This window comes from Poecilia latipinna, unplaced genomic scaffold (genome assembly GCF_001443285.1).
Source record: "Poecilia latipinna isolate Pla-1442-1.1 unplaced genomic scaffold, P_latipinna-1.0 Scaffold3988, whole genome shotgun sequence".
NCBI lineage: Eukaryota > Metazoa > Chordata > Actinopteri > Cyprinodontiformes > Poeciliidae > Poecilia > Poecilia latipinna.
In genome coordinates, this window is record NW_015116604.1 from 23,952 (window position 1) to 29,857 (window position 5,906).

The window sequence follows — 5,906 nt, forward strand, 5'->3', positions numbered from 1 at the left end:
AAGTGTATGTACACTTTTGACCACAACTGTAGATAGATAGATTTTCTGCATTAAAATTGTTTTTTATTGGTTTTCTAATATATGTCATTCTTATTAGCTGATATCTGAAAATCGTCATAATTAACAGAAATAAAGACGTTCAAACATTAATCTGTGTGTAATTAATCTGTTTAATGTGTTTAACTTGGTGATAAAGTTCCTGAAATAAATTAACTTTTCAAAAATCGTCTAACTTATGGACTCTTTCTGCATAGAAATATATAAGAATAAACATTTATAGTGAGAGCGTAGCTGTATAAATAAAAATAATATGAAAGTATATAACATTATAAAGAACAGAAATAACCTAAAGCGACAAGACGGCCCAGTCAAAACCTGAATAAAGTTGCTCTGTGTTCTTCAAATCAAACAAAATTGGTGTGAAACGTTTGTGCTGCTATCATTTTAAAAATATTAGTAAATGTTTCCAGGGGTCATCAAAGGTCAACCAGCTCCGCTACATTTTCAGATCAAACAAGTTTTGTGTCAATCAACTGAGATACAACAAATTTTAGCTGTAAAAATGTTTTTTTTCTTTTTATCTTAAAAAGCATAACGGCACAAACAAAGTGTCTCTGCACAAATATGTGATGCCAGTTGCATTTAATTTGAAGAAGGTGGAGGAGGCGACTTCACCCAGGTGTAGTCAAAGCACGAGGATGAACACAGATAAATACGGTGGAGCATCAGGGCCATCCTGAGAAAAACAAAAATAAAATGAAATATAATGAGAAAGAAGTCAGAACATTACAATGATAAGTCATAATAATCCAAGAATAAAGTCACAATTTCACAAGAATAAAGTCTAAATAAAGCAAGAATGAAGTTGTGATATGAGAATACAGTATTTCAAGAATAAAGTCATCATGTTAAATGTATAAAGTCGTGATGAGAATAAAGTTAGAAAGATAAGAGAATGATGTCAAAATATTTTGAGAATAAAGTCAGAATAACAATGTAATCTGAGAATGATAATATTCTCATATTATGATTTAATACGAGAATAAATCATAATATGATTTATTATTTCAACTTTCTTCTCGTAATTTAATTTTTTAATTTTCTTACTGTGTCCCTAATAAAAGGTGAAATACATTTCTGTTTACTTAATTTGGAATTAGTATAGTAAAAGCTGATATGTTTCATCTTATGATCCACTAATTCATCTGTAGTAAAGGGATAAAAGTGGTTAAAGTAGAAAAATTAAGTGTAAATTATTACATTTCCTGATTTCCCAGCCTCTGCGCTGCTGTTGCCTGGGTGAAGCTGCCGGCTGTGATTTCTGCTGCTCTCACAGAGCCGGAGCGAACCATTAAGTGCTGTGTTATTTACACATCATAAGCCAGTCTATTATATTGACATCCAGACGACCCGGTCCGGCACCGGTCCGCGCGCCGCGCCGCCTCGCTCTGTTTGCGCTCAACGCCGGCATGCTGATTGGGTGATTTCCACCGATATGACATTCCAACGCTGCGGACCGCGCGCCGCATCGTTTCAGTCCGAAAGCATTCATTACCCGGCGAGAAATGAGACAAAAGGTCAAGGAAGGGTGGAGCCATGTGAAGTGGAGGTGGGGTTTACAATCCAATTGGGGATTAAGTTATCTCTTATATCTCTTACTTACAATAAATCCACACGTCTCCATCTGAAATGGCTTGTTTAAACTGTAGAGGAGCATGAAGCAAATGTTTGACTTTATTTAAAATTCATTGTTCGGTATTACATTGCCGGCTGGGGTGAGCCCTGGGACTCCAAAAGGTGAGCATACAGGGAGAATGGGCTTTTTTTTTTTACATTATTATTCTGATCCTGGAATTGCAGAATTGCCATCCGGTTGTTGTCCTCCACTCCGTGCTGCCATTTACCAACAGCATCAAAATATTTGACATCCTATAATGGGATTGCATCCAGAGTAATTCCTGTAACTGCTCTTGACATAAGTGCCCCAAGTAAAATAAATCTCTGTGAACCATTTAAAAGCATTAATGCAGATAAAGGAGAATACATTTCCTCTGCCTCAGATTATTAGAATATGAGAGAGTTATCGTCTCTCTAGGCTCTGCTGCATCACTGACGGCACAAAATGGACTTTAAACTGAAGAAAAATATAACATTGCTGTTTGTATTTTTGGAGATCTTTCTTTGGAGAGCAAAATTTACATCGTTTATTTAATGCCATCATTTTATCCATAATTTCAAGAACCAAACACACAAGTTTCCACTGAAAATTTGTAATTACAGCAAATATTTCCAATATTTAGCAGCTTATAACATTTATTAGTTACAGTATTTTAGTATAAACTATTGTTTTTTTTGTTACTTTATTACACTCGTAAGTCGTGAAAACGAAAAGTAGGAGCGCAGGGGAGTGATTCCCAACATATAAAGGGAAAATATTGGATTTTTTCTGTGGACTGAAACTCCCGTCGGTCCCGTCTGACCTCACCGTAAACTCCAGAGAGTAAATTAAGGGGTTCAGGTGAAACCTCTGGACTTTATTAGCAGCATTTTGGGGCTTTGCTTTATGGAGAACAGAAAGTTTTTCCCATAAACGTCCAGCAGTAAATTTATAAAATTTAAAAACATTTAACACTATATGCATGTGTTTGAAATGACTTATGAGCATGTTTTGGTCCAGTTATTTAAATACATCACAGTCTATTTCTATAATAATAGATAAATTAATGAAAAAACTAAATAATTTGAGTTGGTCTGCTTCTATGTTTTTAATTTTGTTGGACAAAAAGCAACAAATTCTCCCTAAAGATAAATTAACTAAAAAAATAAAACTGCTTAAATACTTTATTGATTCCGAAGGGACATTTAATGTTGTTGTGACTCATATTAATTCAAATTATTCAAGTTTAATTTATTGTTTCCACCAAAAAGTCATTCTTAAAGAGTTTATTCTGTCTCCTAAATCAGCTAAATTTAAATTACTTGATGTTTTTTATGCATAATTTTGACACATAAAGCAGATTAAAGGACAGAAGGATAAAAACAGAAGTCTTTACGTTGCAAAAGTCTGTTTGCTTTAACTTTTCTGACCTCTTACTCCCAGTGACCTGCACTGAGAAACTGGATGGAAAAAGAAACAATAAAAAGAAACGGGATGGGAATCCGTAATAAACCTGGCAGACAATTTCCCGTTCTCACCTCCGCAGGGAGCCGCAGCACCCACCGGATCCGGGGCGGGGTCGGGGGTCGGGGTCCCACCGGGAGAGCCTCTCTGTGGTTATCATGCTCCATCTAGTGGCTGCACAGCGTTAGACGAGGAAGAGGAGGAAGAGGAGGAAGAGGAGGCCGGCATCAATTACCTGCTCCTGAAAGAAAACGGCAACACAGTGTAAAGATTTATTTTCTCTCTTTGATTAAAAGTCAACTTTCCCTGCTTATGGTTATAAAATGAAAAGAAAACAGACATAATTGGGTTAAATTTGATGATATGTTTGAACATCATCTTTAATATGCTCCATAAAGGAGTGCAAGTCTTGCATGTGCAAATTAAATCCTGTTTACGGGAACAGTGTTGAGACTGAAGCGATGCGTGGCTCACGTTACACAGAGATGAGGCTGCGGGACGTGCGAACGCGTCGCCCTCCTGCTCCTCCGCTCATCACGTCCAACTGGAAAGTGATCTTCAGCGAACTCCCATTGTGAGCCTCTCTGCAGTAAACGCAACAAAATTGATCTCAGGTCTCTCCCGAGTTTGCAGATGGGAGCGTTTTAGTCGCTCCTGGTGGCAATTTCCAAACATGCAAAGCTGGGAGGTCGCCACGGCAACCTGCGAGCCAAACGCAGGACTTCCACCTGCCTGCTAACTTTTTCAGGGGCGCCGCTTTCCCGCTTGAAAGAGGAGAAATGAGAGGGTGATGGTCAGACAACGTGTTAACAATTCATCCAGATTCTGGTGTGTGTGTGTGTGTGTGTGTGTGTGTGTGTGTGTGTGTGTGGATGGGAGTGTGTGTGTGTGCGTGAACCCGGTTTTTATATCTTTGTGGGGACCTAAGGCTGTCTAAATGTGGGGTGGTCGGGACACTGCTTCTTGTGGGGACATTTCTTGGTCCACATGAGGGGAAACGCTGTTTTTGGGGTAGGGATTAAGTTTAGGATTAAGGTGCAAATTGAGTTTTGATGAGGGTTAGGGGTTAAGCATGTAATGGTTAGGGTAAGTGTTAGCCTGTAGAAAGTGAATGGAAGTCAATAGAAAGTCCCCACAAGATACAAAAACATGACGTGTGTGTGTAGGTGTGTGTAGGTGTGTGTGTGTGTAGGTGTGTGTAGGTGTGTGTGTGTGGCAGTTGGAGGCTCTGCTAATGTACTGTGATTCCTGCTGTCAGCGGTTCGGCTCCGCTCCATCTTGCTGTAATTTCAGGGCATCTCCACTGCAGAGTGTCCCACAACAGTTCGTTCTACACCTCCATGTTTTGAGAGAGTAAAGCACCATGTGGCCCAGCTGGGCTACATGGACAATCAAACTGTTTTGTGGTGAATTTATGTCCTGCTTGTACTTTATGGCTTCCAGACTCTGAATAACCCTGGACCTTTTTACTCAATAAACCTAAAGAGAATATTTGGTTTATTTTACATCATCGGCACTGAGCTGCTTGATGTGGAGCACAGTTACAATGTGAAAACCAAACTTACTACGTTTCTAGTAAAAAAAAAAAATTATAATTTCTATTTGCAAGCAAAATTCAGTTTAACTTCACTTTTTAAAAAATGTGCAGCAGTAATGACAATTTTTACTATGGAAAAATAATTCTGACTTTAAAGAGGAGCAGCACAAGCAAATGAAGCAGATTAGCAGAGCTTGGAAACATCTGATGGTGTCTCTCCTACCTGCATATTGAGCTGTTAGCATGTTGGGACTGTCATCAGACCCTCTTCAGTCAGAGGCCTCTTCAGATTTGTTGTAAGACTGACTGCTACTGGAGATCATTCCTGCCCACAGCATTACAACTCTATAAAGACACAGATATGAGTTACTACATTCAAACTCCCTTTGGGATAAATAACATTTATTTTATTGAAGTTGTATTTAGAATAATATAGCTTCAAGTTATTGCCAGTAAAAGTGGTTCTTGAATCATGGGGTGTACTTAGTTTTTCACTCACAACTTTTATTATTTATTCAGAATCTGCTGTGTGTTTTTGTGCAGTTGATATTATTTTTATTATACTTTAGAACTTGTTTTAATGGCATTCTGATATTAATTATCAGAACATAAAGATGGTGCCTTTTATGTCCATATGATTTTGTTTGGCCCCTGACCACAAGTCAAGCTTGGTAAAATCAATTCATGACCCAAAAATTAAAAAAATGTCTGTCTATCATTTAATAAGGAAACAGTCCAAAGCCACTTATGTTTTGGATACCTAATGGATTTACACATTTTAATATTTAGTTTAAGTAAGTAAAACAAAAAACAACTGATTACAAAAAACAATATTTTTCATTTTTAATTAACTTAATTTTGTGGCCCACCACTAGTTTGAGGTTGTCAGTTTTGGCCTCCAGGGTTAAATATTTGGACACCACTGCATTAAAACTACAGTAACTTTTATAAAAATATTTATTTTTTATATATTTAAAAAATATATAAACTATCCCCAGATAATCCATGACATTTTTTTAGCTCTGCCTTCTCCCAATGCTAAGTAGAAACAACCAATCAGAGCCAGGAGGCGGGTCTTGGTGCTGTCAATCACCCTGTGTGTAGCTCTCTGTTTTGTTGCAGCTAGTGTACTGTCAATGCTCAGGCTCATTACATAGCCACCGATGACGGCGAATAAACTATTTCCTGTAATTAGTTGTTTCTCCACCATTAGGACATTTAGCAACATGTTCACAGGATTGATTGACA

General features: G+C 37.7%; 1 long non-coding RNA gene across 2 annotated transcripts in view; it reads right to left on the reverse strand.

Annotated features, from left to right (window-relative positions):
* LOC106942019 (uncharacterized) overlaps positions 1–4,710 on the reverse strand; it is a 20,929-nt gene extending 16,219 nt beyond the window's left edge. For both annotated transcript variants that reach the window (XR_001423523.1, XR_001423522.1), the window contains exons 1-2: positions 3,596–4,710; positions 3,196–3,362 (exon numbers count right to left, since the gene is read on the reverse strand). This is a non-coding gene — a long non-coding RNA (uncharacterized LOC106942019). The remainder of the gene's footprint in view (positions 1–3,195; positions 3,363–3,595) is intronic.
* Between the last annotated feature and the right edge of the window lie 1,196 nt (positions 4,711–5,906).